General features: G+C 37.5%; 1 protein-coding gene across 1 annotated transcript in view; it reads left to right on the forward strand.

The window, feature by feature from the left end:
• The window catches only part of LOC140236898 (cytosolic carboxypeptidase 6-like), a 100,253-nt gene that overhangs the window by 39,835 nt on the left and 42,609 nt on the right, over positions 1-17,809 (forward strand). The gene's annotated exons all lie outside the window — the stretch shown is intronic.

Below are 17,809 nucleotides of genomic sequence, written 5' to 3' on the forward strand. Positions count from 1 at the left end.
ATCTCTTGTTCCATCACATGTCTGTGTGTGTGTGTGTGTGTGTGTGTGTGTGTCTGTCTGTCTGTCTGTGAAGGAGAGGGAGATGGAAGGGGAGAGGAAGAAAAAGTATGAAAGGAAGAGTAACAGAGGTATTTTGTTATATCATGTGTGTATACAAAATGTGTATATGTGTGTCTCTCACTCTATCTCTTTCTCTCTCTATGTACCGTGAATGTCTGTGTCTCTCCATCTCTGTTTATCTTTGGAGATCATTGGTAGATGTACTGGCCTATTTTACTGGAATCACATGACTAGCTGGCATCAAGATGATGGAGATATAAAGTGACTTCCAGCATCTTAGTGACATCTGGAGATAAGATAAATCCTGCTCTCTTTATCTCTGTCCAGCAATAGATTAGTGAAGAGATAGAGAGAGAGAGCATAGATAGATAGATAGATAGATAGAGAAATAAAGATGCTTGAGAGAAGCATACAAAACTTATTCAACTCTGTGTTTGGTTTATGGAGTGAAGGATTAATTATAAAGGATTGATTTTCCCTTTTCTGAGGGAATTTACGTGTGAAGAGCTACAGAAAAGGAGGCATGTGGGGAGTGTATAGCCATATTGTATCTGCTTGTGGTATGAACATATTTGAAGAGCAGATTGCTGTAGAGCGACAATATGCTTCCTCTCATAGAAAGATTGATGAGCCAACTATTCTGCTTTCCCCAATGACTGCTAGTATGGACAAGAGATAAGAAACTGACAAGTGATGCTGTGAAAAGTCATCTGAATATTGTTCACAAAATTATGATTACTTTTTTTTTCTTTTTTGTTCTTTGCACAGCCAAATTCCGTAAGTCATATGTGGTTCCTGTCTGTCTTACTGACAGCAATCATTTCTCTGTAAAATTTCCAGATTGTTTAGAGGTACCAATATGTACTGCTTGTGTCCCAGTGTACTCAAAGATCATTAGATAAACACTTTTGGCAAGTACGTTTTGCTTTTGATTTATCAATATGTCTAATGTACTGCTTTCAAGCTGAAGTGGATATGATATTCAAAGGTTTTGCACATGAATATATGCAATTCCTGAGTTATTTGCACTTTCCAGTAAAGACATTGATGATTTAAGACCATCTGCTGTATAATGTGAACCAATAGTGTTATGACTTTGAAGTGTACTTGCATATGATATGCAGTTATCTTGTGCACAAAACGAGAAAATCTGCTGACTACCATTTTACTGCTCTTGGGTACATGCAGTACAAAAAAAAAAAAAAAAAACAACAACAACAACAACAACAAAACAAAAATCAAAACATAACAAAACCTTGAAATGCCTTTTGCAGAAAGTGACACAATGAACTTGGAACAAATACCTTGGACTACTTAAAAAAAAAAAAAACAATGTTGAAATTTTGGACCTTGGCTATTTGTTCCAAGTTCAATGTGCCACTGCTGGCTACCAGGGATAGCCTGGTGGTAGTGTTGCTACCTAGAAAGCAGTAGATGACAGGTTTGAGTCCTGTGGTTCCTTTTCTTCCAACATGTTTGTTAAAATTATAGATCTGCAGTTGCGATCTTACAAATTTCATTTGCAGAGGGAGACAAACTGAAGAAAACTCACACCTCAGCCTTTACATATCTGCTTATAAATCTGTTGCTCTCATGATTTTTCAATGCCATACATTTCACATTTATGTCTATGTTTAATAATTTAGATTGATAGGTATTGTAGCGATATGTGTCTCAATATCATCATCCAGTATGTGTTAAAGGATGTCGTCTAGATCAAAAACTGAATGTGGTTGTACAAAGCTGTGTTCAGTCTTCAAAACAAAGGTGGATTACAACATAACATCAAGACTTTGGAGAAAGCAGTACTGATAGGACACTGTTTTGTCGTTGCTTGACCAGTTATCTTCTTTGATAACCATGTTATTAGCCAGCTGCAGAGGATGTCCCATAATTATTGATGGAAAATATGAGAGTTACTGCCATTGACTCAATAGGCTTTTTAATTTCAGCTGACTACTGTAGTGGAGCTCGCAATGAATGCTGAAGTTCATTATCCATGAAATTAGCCCCTTTCTCATATCGATGTCACAACCTCGCCTTGTCAGACGTGTAGTATAGTGCACTGAGCATGGGACAGGCAGGCAGGAGTACAATGAAATGATGATACCGTTGGGGAGAATTGAGGGGTAAAATGTGGAATGTCCACCCAAATGTGACGAGTTCGACAGCTGCTGGTAAATGAGGTGAAAAAAGTAGAGCAAGGGGAAAAAAAAAAACAAATAAAAGAGACAAAGACAGAGAAAGTATGAAATTAATAGAGAAAAAATGGGAAGCCTAGTTATAATAACTAAATCAATTTCTATGATACTTGCAATTACTGTAAAGGGCATTTATAGTAAAACGTCATTCATGATAGTCTCATTGAGAGGATCAATATCATAGTGAATCAAAGGGAGGAAAAAAATATGAACCCTCACAGAAAGGTCAAGAGGGAAGCAGACATGTTTGAAAACTAAAGTCAGGCTTGGTATAGCAGAGAGAGAGAGAGAGAGAGAGAGAGAGAAAGGCAAAGATCAGGTTCCCAGGGCTGATCATATGTGGCATACTTCTGATAATTTCAGTTGATTGAAAGCACCTTTGTGTAGTAAGTATTATCTAAATTGTTCTATTAGACTATGTTTTTATTATATGTGTAGTGAATATATGAGTCTACACTTCATTTTGCCCTGGTTAAAATTTGGAAGAAGGAGAGAAAAGACAATTTTTCATATTGAATGAAGTTTGAATTTTTTTTTAGTGTGTGTGTAGTACATTGTTTGTCTGCATAATGATGTTTTTACAAGATCTGTATTACAAGTGTATTCATTGCTATTTCATTGGAAAAAAGGAAGTTTATAAAAAGTTAACGATTGTAAAGAATAATTTTTTTTTGTGTGTGAAAGAGGAAAGAGCCAGACATGTAAATATAAAATATGAAACAAAACAAGCAATGTAATATACTTCAAAGATTGGGATAAAAAGAATCAATGAAAAGAGGATGGTAACGGCAGATTTTTTTGTTTTTGTTTGTATTTGAGTAATAATAATAATCATTTATGTATGCAATGAATACAGTGCTTTTATAACATCTCTATACTACGTGTTGTGCACATTATTACACAAGCTAGTTCAAGAGGTGACCTTTTTAAATAAATGTGAGAAAATTGTCCAAACACAGAGGAACAAAGGGAGACAGACCAGGGAGAGAGAAATACAGAGAAAGAAAGATAGAGAGAGAGAGAGAGAGAGAGAGAGAGAAAGGGAGAGGGAGAGATGGAGCGAGAAGAAGAGTCGTTGGGAGATAATGAATTAAGTGCTGGGGTGTGGGTGCACACAGTGGGAGGGCCAGTGGAGCGTAAGGGGCTGAGTGTGGGTGCTCACAGAGCTGTGACCACGCTCCGTGTTTGCCTTGCCAAGCTTGTGCGAAGCTCCGTGACCGACGCGTGTCTATCTCCTGCGATCACACACTGAAAGACAAGGAAGGGGAAAAAAAAAAAACCCAGAGCTAACCGTAAACACCAAAAGTGAAAGAAAGGGAAGAGCTGGTCAGACAGGGGGTATGGATGATGCTGGGTGAGAAGGCCTGGGGGATGGAAGAAAAAGCTGTCATCCTCAGAAGTATGATGAATGTCGTTTGGATTGGCTCTGATTTTGACAGATGTGACTTGTCTGTCACCTATTCAGGCTGGGCATGGACTGTTGCTTTGCTTATGAGCATGGAAGACTAGCATGACAATGGCTGATTGTCAACAGCATTTGATAGCTTGCTTCCTTACAAAGCACATGCATTAGTTTAAAGGGAAATACTGTGCCAAGAGAAAGTAGTAGACAGTGTAGCAAAACAAAGAACACAATGATAATGTTAATGATACGAAGGCAAGGAAGACATGATTGCATGTAGACAGGTCATCTCCACTGATAGTGATTCAGAGTATTGGTCTTTGACAAACGATTTTTACTTCTCTCGTTGAGGAAATGAGTATGTTAACCTGTTGAGGACGAGTCCCGAGTATACTCGGGCAGGGGTCTATGGGAAATGCGTGTTGTTGTAATACATCTTCACTTAACCCGTTGAGGACGGGCTAATATGAATCTTTGTGGATAAAACAAAGACTTGTCGATTATGAAAGAATGTAACACTGTCTGTGACAGATTTGAGCAGAAATATATGAAAATAATGAAATCAAGAAAATGTAGAAAACATTGACACTCTATCTGATGACAAGCCATAGGAAAACTATAAACATCAGAAATAAGGTATTTCAACATACTTAGAGAGTCAGAGAGAGAGGGAGAGAGAGAGAGAGAGAGAGAGAGAGAGCACTTAGGAAAGAATCTTGAAGAGTAAGACAGGGGAAATATTTCAGCAATGTTATTCCAGCCTGCCTCTATAAACACATAGAATTTACTTGTGTGATAATGAGAGAATATCAATTCAAATTATGAAACCATTTCTCCCTAACTGATGCAGTGTTTAAAACACACTTTACAGAGATCAATCAAACTTTGTGCATGCATTGAAATTTACAGAATGAAGTATCACATTTACCTTCAGCCCAATACATTAATGCTCTGGTGTTAAAGGCTAATATCAAACAAACAATAAGATATACAATTATACAAAGGAGATTCACATGGACTCTGATATCCAGGAATTTCATGATCAGATTGGTTTACTTAGATGATTAGTGACTGTTTAAAAAAAAGAAAGAAAATCACTGGCCATTAAGTCATTACTTATATGTATGGTATGAATGATGTAAATTTGATTGTGAAATATCAATATCTTCTTCACTTTACAATGCTGGTTGATTTTGATAGAAATTTTATGAATCTGAGAAAAGATGATCAACTGAGGGCACGAAACATTGAATTATAGAAAAAGAGATGGAGAGGGAGAGAGAGAGAGAGAGAATGTATTTATATACTTTTTTTTTTGCAGAGATGATAACATTGTTAATGAAAGTTAGATGTCATGGAATGAATTTCTTGTGGGCGTACAGTGTCTCTGTCTAGGGTATAATGAACTGATTTTGTCATCTCCTGCCTCACATGTTTGAAAAGAATGACACTTGTGTATTTTTGTAAGTGTAAATTGCACCTATTGATGATATCCCAATAATGTCACTCACATGCACAGAAAACTCATTATAAGCTGTGCAAGATCAGAAGCTGTAATTTTATTTTGCATCCGTGTGATTGTCTACTTGATTCTTCATGACCTCACCTGTAATGAGTATCACATATAATTATTTTTTTGTAAACCCTTTTGCTCAGAGTGTACATGGCTGCTAAAATGTTCCTTTGGGAAACAACTGTAACATGAATAGGAAAGTATTGTGTAGAGAGATCAATTTTCATTTTGATTGTTTGAGAACCCCTCCCACTCCATGATTTTTGAAATCCACATGGCCGCATTGACTGTGAAAGGCGACGGAAGCATCGTACCATCTCCCAAATTAATTCTGCTTTAAGTTTGTTGGCAGCCAGCCATAGATGCATTACCTTGATTTATTGAAAACAATGGGGGACATTGTGTGCTGATGATATATGCTTGCCGGATGACGCTCTGGTCTCCTCTCGTTGAACATCAACATTTTATACTCCAACTGGGCTGGTAGTCTCCCAGATAGGCAGTCTCAAAGGCTGAGGTATCAGTCCATCTAGAGCTATATAAACAAACCCATCTGGACAACCTGTTCTATCCCCAGACTGCAGCAAGATACTCTATTCTACACTAAGCTGTATGTTTTTAAGGTTTTGCACTGCCATAGATTTCATGCATATCATTTGACTATTAATATATTGATTGCTGTTTCTGTATAGGTGAACATCAAGGGGTCTGAAAAATGTCCGTCTGTAGACTATCAGGCGTAGAGGTTCTCTTTTCCTATAGGCTCTCACAGGTATTGAAAATTTGACTCCTGATTGTTTTAAGTGGGAGGTTTAAAAGTGCCTCAAGGACGTGATTTTCGCAGAGCTTTTCGCAACAATGGTGGAGAAAATGATGTATGTTGTTTGCCCAGAAGTTCAATTTTAGGCAGGCAATGTGTTTCCTTGTGGTTTAATAAGAGACGATATGATGCTTTATAGCATGCGATAGGCTAATATCAAAGTTCAATTTCATTTGACAGCTTTTAATATGGCTTTGGTCACATTAATGAAATAATCTCACGAAACAGGCTGATTATTGAATACAGGCTGCTCTCATATTATCCTGAAGTGACTGCGAGGAAGGGAAGAAACAATGATTTTCAAAAGTGCGTTACGTGTGGTCATTTTTGACACAAGTTCATATCTCCTTGAGATAGTAGTGTTTTCTTAATAAGTTTTCTTTAATGTTAGTTAATAACTAATTTTTTTAATTATTTTTATTTTTATTTTTATTTTTTGATTTCTTAATAAGTTTTCTTTAATGAAGTTACAACCAGCCAGTCCTGTGACAGCCTGAAAAGATATCTCATGGCCGTGGTATATTTTGCGTGATACCTGTCTCAGATCCAATTAGTCTAACAATTCAGTCACATGGTTGATTGACCGTTTGGCTTTGTCTGAAAACTCAGTCCAGGTTCTTGACAGGCTTATTGAGCTGTACTGTAAAACCAGAAACATTGGCGAATTGAAGCCAACAGCTTTTTTTTTTTTTTTTTTTTTTTTGCAGCATGAAACTTTCACGAATTGCCAACCATTATGGTGTACAGTACTGCACTGGCATTCAATGCATTGTGGAGTCAAAAACTTTCATGTGCCCTTTACTTTTCGTTCCTCGCAAAATTTGCAAAAGTTTTCTGCACAGGAAAATTTCTGTTTTTACAGTCCTGTAAGAGTGGAAATTTTCATGTATATCGCATAATCTAGTGCAAAAATAAAAGCATGTCATGATTCTGCTGAATTCAAATCATGTGAAATTCTAAGTACCGGGCAGAGTGGGAAAAAATGAATAATGACACAGTGGTGTGAATACCATGGGTTTTGTTGCTAGCCCATTACATACAACAACAATGCACTGATAGTGGGCTTCCTGCTGTGACAGGGGTGAAGCTTGATATCATTTACCATGCACAGATTGTGTGCAACCTCATTTGGTATTATAGGGACAAAATTTCCCACCACTTTGTTTTTTACACATTCAAAGTTATATATAAGTTCTTGATATTTATGTCCCTGCAAATGTAACATAAACTGGTATATTTGGTAAACTGCAAATGTATCATAAAATGGTATACTTGGTAAACCTTGACCTATAATCAGTCATATTTCTCTGGACTTTGAGTCCAGACACAGTCACACTTCTGACGAGGCAACTTCAGTCAGGTCTTTGCGTGATGTGAGGTGAAAATTCTGCCCCAAAGAGAATAATTCTCAGAGCAAAAAAATTAGTCAAAGCTCACTAAAAATAGATGTAATAGATATCAAGTGAATAATAGTACCAACAGCCTGTCAGTAATTAGATTAGTAATGTTGTCTGGAGGATTTTAGTCTGATCTACTGCGCTGTGGAAAAAAAAAAACAAACAAACACAAAACCCAGGTTCTCAGTTTCATGGAAGACCGGTCTTCCCTGCTTACAATTTATGGATGAGATGTAGAATCTCATCCACGATGGATGGAATAATTATTTCTTGGAATTCAAGAAAAAAACACAAAGAACAATTCCTCCCCTGTATTTTTGTTCATCGAATGTACAAAATAACTGGGCAGTAATATGCAAACTATGGTCAGGCATTCAGGACAGTCATTTTGAAAAAACAAAACAAAACAAAACAAAAACTGTGAAAACCACTATAAAGGATCACAATTTCAGCATTCTCATTATGTTATTCTTCTTATTACACTTTTTTTTTCTTTTTGCCCAGATCTTCTCTCATCTGCTACTTCCATTCGATTGGGAGAAAATGTTTTCTTACAGGGTAAAAGTTTCGTAAACCACCACCTGTTATAGAACCAAGCATGGACCAGAACCCAAAGAGGTACAGACAGTCCCTTTCATACTGGTAACTGCAACAGGAAATGAGAATCAACTGAAATCTGATCTAATCCTAGATCAAGAGTCAGTGTTTATGGTGTGTTATAAAAGAATAAACCTTAAACATAATGAATGAATGTATGATGTGTGAAGTAAGAGTTAATTGTTCGAGAGCCAATGTGTACATCACAAGCAAATAACTTGCATCAGTTGAGCTTATTTTGGGGAGATCATCAGACTGGTTTTTGGCAAGGTATTAACAAACTCTCGTTTTGACACAACTGGCCACTTGGACAAAACGAAAACATTTCATTCTCAAGAAGAAAAGATAGTATTGACTATTACGAGCATATTTTAAATGTTTTCTACTTGCCCTTTCAGGAAGCAAAGCAAAGGTCCAATAAATTGAACTGGCAAGATTTCTTCCATAATGTGCACATATCCCACAGTAAATTTAGGTTGCCCTTTGGAATAAGGATGTTGACATGCAATACTTTGATATTGTAGAAGAACTTTGATAGAAGAACACTAAAATCATTCTTTTTTTTTTTCTTTCTGTTTAACCTCACTCAGTGTGGAGAAACAGTGGATGTGGGCATTTGGAGTTCTGTTGTTGTGAAGTGTGCACCTGTTTGGTACCTCTTTCTTTTTGGCTCTGGCTTGCCACTGGAAGGAAAGAAGAGAATGACATAAAAGAAAACACCTCACAGAAATCATGTATGTGCATATTTAACACTGTTTTCTTTTTGCCCCCCAAATAGACCAAGAATGTCTGAGAATGCACCCAGCATTTTAACCATTCCAGGGTAGGGATTGGTCCTCACTGAGGGTTTGTACTGGTGGCTGTGCGTGTCATATCAAGTGTTTGGATGCAGAATTAAGGCCCCACAAATGGAAGTGCTGTGGTGCATTCTGCGTAGCTATTTGCATCTACCTGAATGCTTGGAATAGATTTGCTTTGATGAATATTGAAGGTGAAAACTAACCCACCTCTTTTTCTCGGGGGGGGGGGGGGGGGGGGGAGGAACATTTCTCATGTGGAAAAGATGGACTGTAGTGAAGTTGTAGTCCTGCTGTAACACAGGTCGAGCAATTTAGACCCATTTATTCTGGATGATTTATGACACTTCAGCAATATCAGGCAATCACTGTATTTTGTGTACCATCTTTTATGCAACTATTCAGTAACAATAATTTGTGAACTATAGTGCTATTACTAGCACTGTTCCCCATGGTCCCCTGTGGGAGACCAAGGCTGGTCACATGCGAGACTTATGTAAGATATCTATCCAGACACAATCGATAGCGCAAGTTATCTCTACATAATCAGTCATAAAAGGCCGATTGCAAGTAAGTTGAGGGGTCATTTGATGATACATTCATCAGCGAATAAGATGTGCAGCTCCTGTGTACAGTACAGGTAACTTCACAGAAATTGTAAAACTGGTAAGCTAGGCTCGTCCAACAATTGTTATTTCAGTAGAGACAGTTATAAGTCACATCCATCAGTTTTAAGCTGAAATCAATTGTAAGTCTCTTTATAAAACAGAAACTTATAGTTCATCAAAATTTACTATTGACTTTAAGTGAGTCAGAGTTATACTGGATTTCAGGATCAATTATCACATTTAAGCCCACCGCATGATACATAGCGTCAGGTCATATGACCTTCCAACTATGAGACTGGGTCGTGCAACTTGGCAAATGTACACTATGCAATCTGACCTTAGGACCTGCAACCTACCTCCCACGCACTTAGCACACAGTGCATGTGCAGCTAGCAGCTAGCTCTAGCTAGCTACAAACACACAACCACTTGAAAAGATTCAACATGCTAAACCCTTCGACCAGGTCATGCAACCTAGACCTACGATCTGACACTTGGGTGTTTGATGACGTCAAACTGACAGTCAGAATGTTGTACGACCTTAGGTCGTGTAGTGTGTAGCAGGCTTTAAAAAACAGGCCCCAGATGTCAATGACGCAGAGATAGCATAATCCTTTGAACACATTTTTCTTTGTGTGTCTGTGCATGCTTTTTAGCTGTTGAATGTGTTTGTTATCCATGTTTGTGCGTCAGAAAGAACATACTTCAGTATATACTTCGCAAGAGCATTTTAATGTAAAAAACTAGGTTTTTATTCTAAAATACAGTAAACGTCTTTGCAGTTTGTGTTTAGGCTGTGTTACATTCTTAAAACCCAAAATGAAATTTGGCAGAAAGTGTTCATTTTATGATGCATTTGGTCCTGTGCTACACTTACACTCTTTATCCCTCTACCAATGGAAATATGACTTAGATATCAAATTTTCTGTTCTTACAGAGTCAGGTATAATCTTTGTATACTGTAAATTTTTCCACATCTGACAATGTGAAATATTGTATGCAGTATGACGGCAGCTGAAAAATTTCATCTTTGGTTTATGTGGTTTCTCATTTATTTTCTTTCCAAACAAAAACACAAAAACTTCACGGATTGCTTTTAAGCAAAACTATTTGCTCTCTTAAGAAATGATAACTAAATGCAAAAGATGCAAAAAGAGAAAATCAAATCAAATTCATATTTTTTGAAGGGACCCAAGATTTCATGTTTCTTTTGACAATCATTCATCTCTGCTGCCGTACAAGTTACCCATGCAGTATACAGTACATACAGTATTTAAACATGAATTTAACTGTTACACTGTCAAATGTAACCTAGAGATCACCTCCATAGAAGTGGATTTGGACTGAATTTGTAGAAATTAAGAGAAATTCAGGAAGTGTTCTCCATTCATATCAAGGAAAAGTGGTAATTTGATCTAATGTATTTGACATAATCTAAAATATGTTGATGCCAGACATTTTCCACATGAGAAAAAATGTTAAAAGCTGGAAGTCATGCAAGAAAGGGCTGTTATGTAAGAATGACCCAATCTGTATTCCAGGCAACCTGTTCAGTGTTTCAATTATGTATGTGTTTTTCAGGTAAGTTTCTGTGATGTGCTTTTCATGGTGTTTTTTTTTCCTTTTTTTAATGCAATGTCATACTTGCATACTGCAGCTGTTGCATGACCTGTTGTTGTACTTGAATGCTTGTCATCCCTGACTTTATGGATGGGGGGGGGGGGGGGGGGGTTATTAAAACAGTTCATAGAGTGTGTGGGACTTTGGTTTGGGTAAGAGAAAGGCCTGTTCTTGCTGTCTATAAAATTGAGACTTTGCAGGCATTTGCTGAACAAAATGGCAACATTTGACTCCTCTGCTATCATCAATCTCAGCAGTACAGTCTGGCAATGAGAATGATATGTCACTACCAACCAAGCAACAGACGTGTAGGAACACCATAGAAATGCTGGAGACAGGATAAAGTGCATCAAAAAAAAAAAAAAAAAAAAAATAGAAATGGGTAACGAGAGAGAGAGGATGAGAAAGAGAGAGAGAGAGAGAGAGAGAATGTGTGTTTGTATATTATGTATGTGTGTTTGTATGTTTGTGTGTGTGCATGTGTGTGTCTTTGAGAGAGAAAGAGAGAAAATGGAACAAAGACGAGACATGAATAATTTTTACCCCCCACAAATTCATGAATAATAAAGCATGATAACAATAATGACATGTGCCTGGATACCCGTGTGTGTGTGTTGTTGTTGTTGCTTTTTTTTTGCATGTGCGTGCTTTTCAGTATAATTTTTGAACCAGATGAAAGTACAATGACCACAAGCTTTGCTTTGTTCACACTAGATTATCAATATTGATATAGGGCAGTGTTGATCAGTTGATCTTTTCATGCATTGGAGATAACACAAAGACTATGTGTGCATGAAGGAGCTTCTGTGCATGTTTGTACACACATTGATAACAAATGCAAAGATGAGAAGTATTGAAACTTGATAGATATGGATCAGAAAGGAGTAGATTACACCAAATACTGAATGATATACTCACGAACGAAGCGCATTCCCCATCTTTAAGATTAATTGTTCACTGTGAACGGCGCCATGCTTTCCCTTCATCTTGTACAAATTAATGCATAAGCATTGTACTTGCATATTTATAAACAGAGTGGTAGTTACATAGATGCACAGTAGTCAAGACTTGTACTGTGGTAATAATGTGCATTAGGTCACCAGAATGGACAGGGGGAGGTGTAAGGTTTTCCATTACCTATTGGCACAGGTATTTGTACTTGACTGCTTAGATTTACAGCAAATGAACCATCACAAATATCAGTCGATCGATGTCTGAGAGATTGAGGGAACACCTTATCATTTACAGAATGCATTTCTAGGATGCTGCTGATGAAGGGAAATCGTGTAATGCAGAGACAAAGGACAGTGGGTGGTAGTGTAACCGGAAGTCGTGCTATGGGATGCATGGTACACAATTAATTTCTCTAATGGTGTACGTAGGGAGATTATGCTACCAGCCACTTGTTGCTCGAACAATATCAATTACTGCAGGATCTCACAAAATTGGTATCTGTTGTGTCTGGCTCTCAGGCCCAACTCTGCCGTCATTATTCATATAGAATAATTAAAGATAAAAATGGGATGGGGATTTGAGCTGTAGTTGATGCTGTATTGGTGTAGAGGTACATTGAATCCCCTTCATCAGCATTGTGGCTATTCTTGTCACATGTACAATTCAAGCGTACAGGGTGTGTGTCAGTGTGATTTTGAGTTAATGGAATCATTAACTTTTGTCAAGCGACCTTGAGTCTGCAACCGGTGCGGATCGTGAGCTGTGGCTGTGTTCTCTGCCACTCTGCATTTCATCTAATCGTGCCCCTAATGAAAAGTTTTTCACTGTGACCTTGAGTCAAGGGTAGACTGGTTACTGCCAGCCGCTCCACTACAGATAGATGCGCAGACTTTGTTCATGGATATCCTGGCTGAGATAGATATTTGCCTGTTGTTGGACACACCTAGGTTTCATAGAGTTAGCACCTGGAATATGTCAGTGTTGTTTAGGAAGAGTTTCTAAAACTGTAACTTGCAGGAGACCTGTTGGTCTGCTTGAATTTCATAACTTTCTTTGAGACAGGCTAATTCTTAGGTCTGCTGCATACTGTGATAATTCATAACTCAGTCAACAGTGCCAAATTCACACATTAATTTACAAAAAACCAAAGCCAAATATCAATGTGGATTGAGTAAAATTCTCCTTTTGACTAATCAAATGCAAGAAAAAGATAGTTACAGAAGCATCAATTACCCAAAAATAAGATGGTCGCAATGATTAAGGGGAAAAATATGGTCCCTTGATATTATCTTTTAAAATACAATATCAATTTGTTTAGTTTGGTGAATTTTTCTTTTAAATACACATTGGACAGAAAGCACTGTGAAACCTTTTCTTTTGTTTTTGGCAAAATATCCCAGATAAAGGATTAGACTAATGATACACAGAAATTACATGTTAAATATGACACGTCGCTGGCGCGAAATTTTGGTGAAAATGACTTTTTTTGATTGATGGTGAGATAATCAGTGAAGTGATGTCCTGTCCAAATCCTAGCTGTCTTACCCCAAAAATGAAGGCACCACGGCTTGTCAAAGGAAAGGCTAATCCCATTTGTTATAGTGCTTTGGCTGCCATGTTTTTTGGCTCTCCTGAACATTTGACATTTTGTAATATACGAGGTCTTGTCGCCCCAGCGATGATATGTTATTCAAACATTAGTAAAGCATGATACTGATTTTATATCACACAAAGTGTATGTGGTTTTGATTTCAAAAGTAGCAAATTTCCTAAAATAATGCTGTTTCTTGTGTGGGCAAGATTGATTGAATACATTTAAAATTAATGTATTTTTTCCTGTCATGTATAAGTTATTATCTACCTGGACAAACACATGTACTTGTATTCTGCAAGATTTACTTGCAGTATCATATTAGGTTTCTTGAGACAAGGCATTCTCCATGCTATTTCTCATCACAGCGCATGGGTTTGGGGTTCCCTTCATCCTACACCACATTTGACACCATGATTTCAGGAGAGCACTGCGATCACCAACCCCGCAAAGTTAGCTCCTCAATTATGCATCCAGCAATGCAGGACTAAACCCCTAATCCATATACCATACCTGTGAAGTGGGGAATTATATGCCAGCCTCATCATTGAATTTGTCCTGCTGGGATTACGTGAACAAAACAAGTCCCTTCATGAATTATTTATCTGTTGTACATAACACCTTGCATGCCTTGTGTGCAGGGTGATTGCCGTTCACGTATGGTATCTGAGACATTCCAGTCAGTATATATTCAAACCTTCTGATATACAGCATAAAATCCGACCTAAATCACCAAAGAGGCATATTTCTTGATTATTCCAACTGACACCTGTAAAAATGTTTCATTTTGTGGTTTACAATCTATTGGTGTGAAGTTTCAGTACACCAAAGCAGCTGTAGTAAGTGATATTATTATTTTTTTTTTTTTTTTTTTTGGGGGGGGGGGGGTGGAACATACAGACTTACTTTAAATTTTGACATAACTGAGGCTGTTCACCAAGTGAATGCCACTTCCATGATATGATGAGGATCTGTAGTTATGTTTGGTGAATGACAACCTAAAATTCTGAAAATTAATTCTGAAAATTAATCCTTCCTTGAAGTGATGTTGTACTGTTGTGTTCTTGTCAACATACTTGAATAATATAGAATTATTGTCATAAAAACAGCACAGCAGACATATAGGCAGACACCAGCAAACCTTCTCCGAAGTAAAGCAAATGTACCGGTATGAAAAAAAGATATCAAAGACAGTTGAATTACTTTGCTTCCTGAGAGTAATTCCTGGAAGTGTATGGAAATGTTTTGCAAAGCAATATGAATATGTTTCTATATATAAATACATTATTTTCTATTAATTTCATGGCTGACTATTCTCATGATGGAGTGGACAAGATAAACAGAGTTCTGCAAACCAGCTCTTGGTCATAGGCCAACTTTGTCTGGGATGTAAGGCAGGTTTGTTTGTGATAGGAATAACAATGCAGTGGAGAGAAATGCCTTCAAAGGCAAGGTCTCCAAGATTAGACTGTACAAACTCTGCCAGTGGGGGTGCTCTTCCTGAATGCACAATGGTAGACAGGCTGAACTCTGACTTGGCTGTGCACTGTGCAGACATACCACATGCTGAAGGCCTTGGTAGTTTCACATCAGAGTAAGATGAATGAAAAGGACTTGCACAATGAAAACATGCTCCTTGACTCTTTTTTCTCTCTACTGGATATTGAGTGATTCCTGTATTTGACACATGAATAATATTTATATATGTTTATTGTTATGTGCATTGTCAATATCATAAACTTGAGAATCTTGATGTTGTAGATTAGCACACCTAATTCATTGGTTTAATTGCTGTGATATAGGAAAGCATGATTCTGAAAGTTGATGGTCACAGATTGTATCTCATATAAAAACCTTTTCTATATTTCCCCATGTGCAGTATCACATAAAAACATTGATCACACAACATTATGTGTAAATTCTTTGGTGTAATTTCATATCTTCATTAGATAGCATGAAGTGGAGATGAAAATGTATATCTGTCTGTCTATCTTAATTTGTGAGGAATTATATGCAAGTCAACAGTTTGTATCTGAGACATTGTAGAGTTCCCTTCAACTGTACATCTGCACCCTGTCTCAAGATGTTCTCAAAAGTTTAAAACATGCAGTTTTTCTAATTTGCTTAGCAAAACCCTGGAATGTTTTTATTGGAGTGATTTAGTAGCTTGAAGCAAGCTGTAACAGAAAGTAATTCATTTGTGCTGCATTTCACAATGGTGTATATTGTAGCACAGAGATTGGCATTTATACGATGATACAGCATTTTGTGTTTGTGTATGTGTGTCTGGTTTGTGCATATAAGACACAGAGCTACTTTACCACAAACTGTTGTTGTTGCAAAATGATAAGTCCTCAAACATTTTCTGAGTGACTATCAAATATTTAAAGGTAGTTAAGCACTTAAATGGTTGACTTTCATTGAATCTGACCTGCAGTGTAATCTGTGGCTTGTGTACATTATGCCACAACTTTTGATCATGCTGGAAAACTGTGCATAGAATTGAAACATTACTGTATGTGGGGATGGGTGTTTAATGTAATTAAAGTGTGAGGGTCTGTATTTCAAGTTTGTGATACTAATATTCCTATGACAGGCTTTTACAGACCTGACAGTTTTGCACTTATTAATGTGGCGACAAAAGTTCCCTCACTTTGGAATAAATGTTGAATGATAGATATGAAGTTAAGTATTGCTAGATCATGATAAATTGAAAGTTTTCTTTCATTTAGTAGCAGTGTCTGTATTATTTGATTTTGGTGTCCATAGAATTCATATTTGAACCAAATCTTCTCCAGTAATCATTTTGTCATATTTTTATCTTTATTTCTTTCAATTATATCATTTTTAAAATCTCCACAACACTATTTTACGGTTGCTTTTGTCTTTTAAGTAGTACTAGTGGTGCAGGTGTACCAAGTTCGCGTGGTAATTTATATTTGAACCAAAATTACATATAATGATGTAAAAAATGATATAATCTTTCGATTATATCATTTTTTGAATCTCCACAACACTATTTTACGGTTGCTTTTGTCTTTTAAGTAGTACTAGTGGTGCAGGTGTACCAAGCTCGCTTGGTAATTTGAGCCACGCAGCTGACAGTGATTTATTTCATGACTCAGTGCTACCTGTGAATTGTCCATTAGGAAGGTAATACTAGTGATTTGAATAATACATCAGTGTTAGAGGATGTCTGTGTAGCTTGAATTGACCGGGGACACTGATCTCTATGGACTTTTTCACTTTCTTTTTGCAAGAGAGAAAGAAAGAGAGAGAGAGAGAGAGGGAGTAGTCGGTGTCCCCTAATATAGCCAATTTGCAGTGTTTACTCCAAAAATCTTCACATTATGCCCTTCATCTGTTGCAAATCTCATTGACTTGGATAAAAACCAGAATTTGCCTTTCTGAATTTTCACTAACCATGCAAATTTAAAGACTTGAAGCTTGATTTTATGGAGAAAGGAGCACTCAATGGAAATGTGCTCACTTTTGGTTTAGATATCTTTACAACTCATCAAGAGAATTTAAGCAGTGATCTTGCCGTCCCTCGTGTTCCTCTCCATGCTATAAACTGCCAGTGAGTTTTATATTTTCATCTAATGCAAGCAGTATGTTCCTTGCCAGAATCTTTCAGTCTTTCAGGTTAATTTTTCAAATGAGGTATTGTCACTCCTGGATGCTATTAAATCCCACGCCTGGCTCTCATTCTCCTTCTCCTCCACTTTGTATATTATTATTTACCTTCCTTTGGATGGAGACGATGTCGTTAGTATGGTGTAATCACATCACGGGGCTTCACATCTCTCGGCTGTGCAGGGAGCAGCCAGCAAGGGCGGCAGAGCGAGGCGAGATGCGCTCTGGCTAGCAGTAATTTCCCTAATGGTGTTCGGGCTTGGCTGGGGGTGAAACGGGAGAGGGCCGCTACCGGAGGGGGGCTTGTCAAGGTGCATCAGGGCAGCCATCCATCCCCCACAAGCCGGTCTGGCTGAACCATGCAGGGAGGGGAAACAAATTTGAAAGGGGGTATGGGAGTCGTTAAGTAGCTGGTCACTAGGCTATCAGTTTACCAAAGGGGGCAGGATGTTTAGGAGGAAGGTGGGTAGCTACGCATGAAAGCTTGGGTGATTTGCACAATCAACATAATTAGTAGCGTATCTGACCATCATCTGGAATGATGTGTAGTTGCTGATATAAATGGTGTCAGTTATCACAGAGTGAGCTACATCAAGACATGAAACTAGTTTAGC

Source organism: Diadema setosum, chromosome 13, assembly GCF_964275005.1.
Source record: "Diadema setosum chromosome 13, eeDiaSeto1, whole genome shotgun sequence".
In the NCBI taxonomy this organism is placed as follows: domain Eukaryota; kingdom Metazoa; phylum Echinodermata; class Echinoidea; order Diadematoida; family Diadematidae; genus Diadema; species Diadema setosum.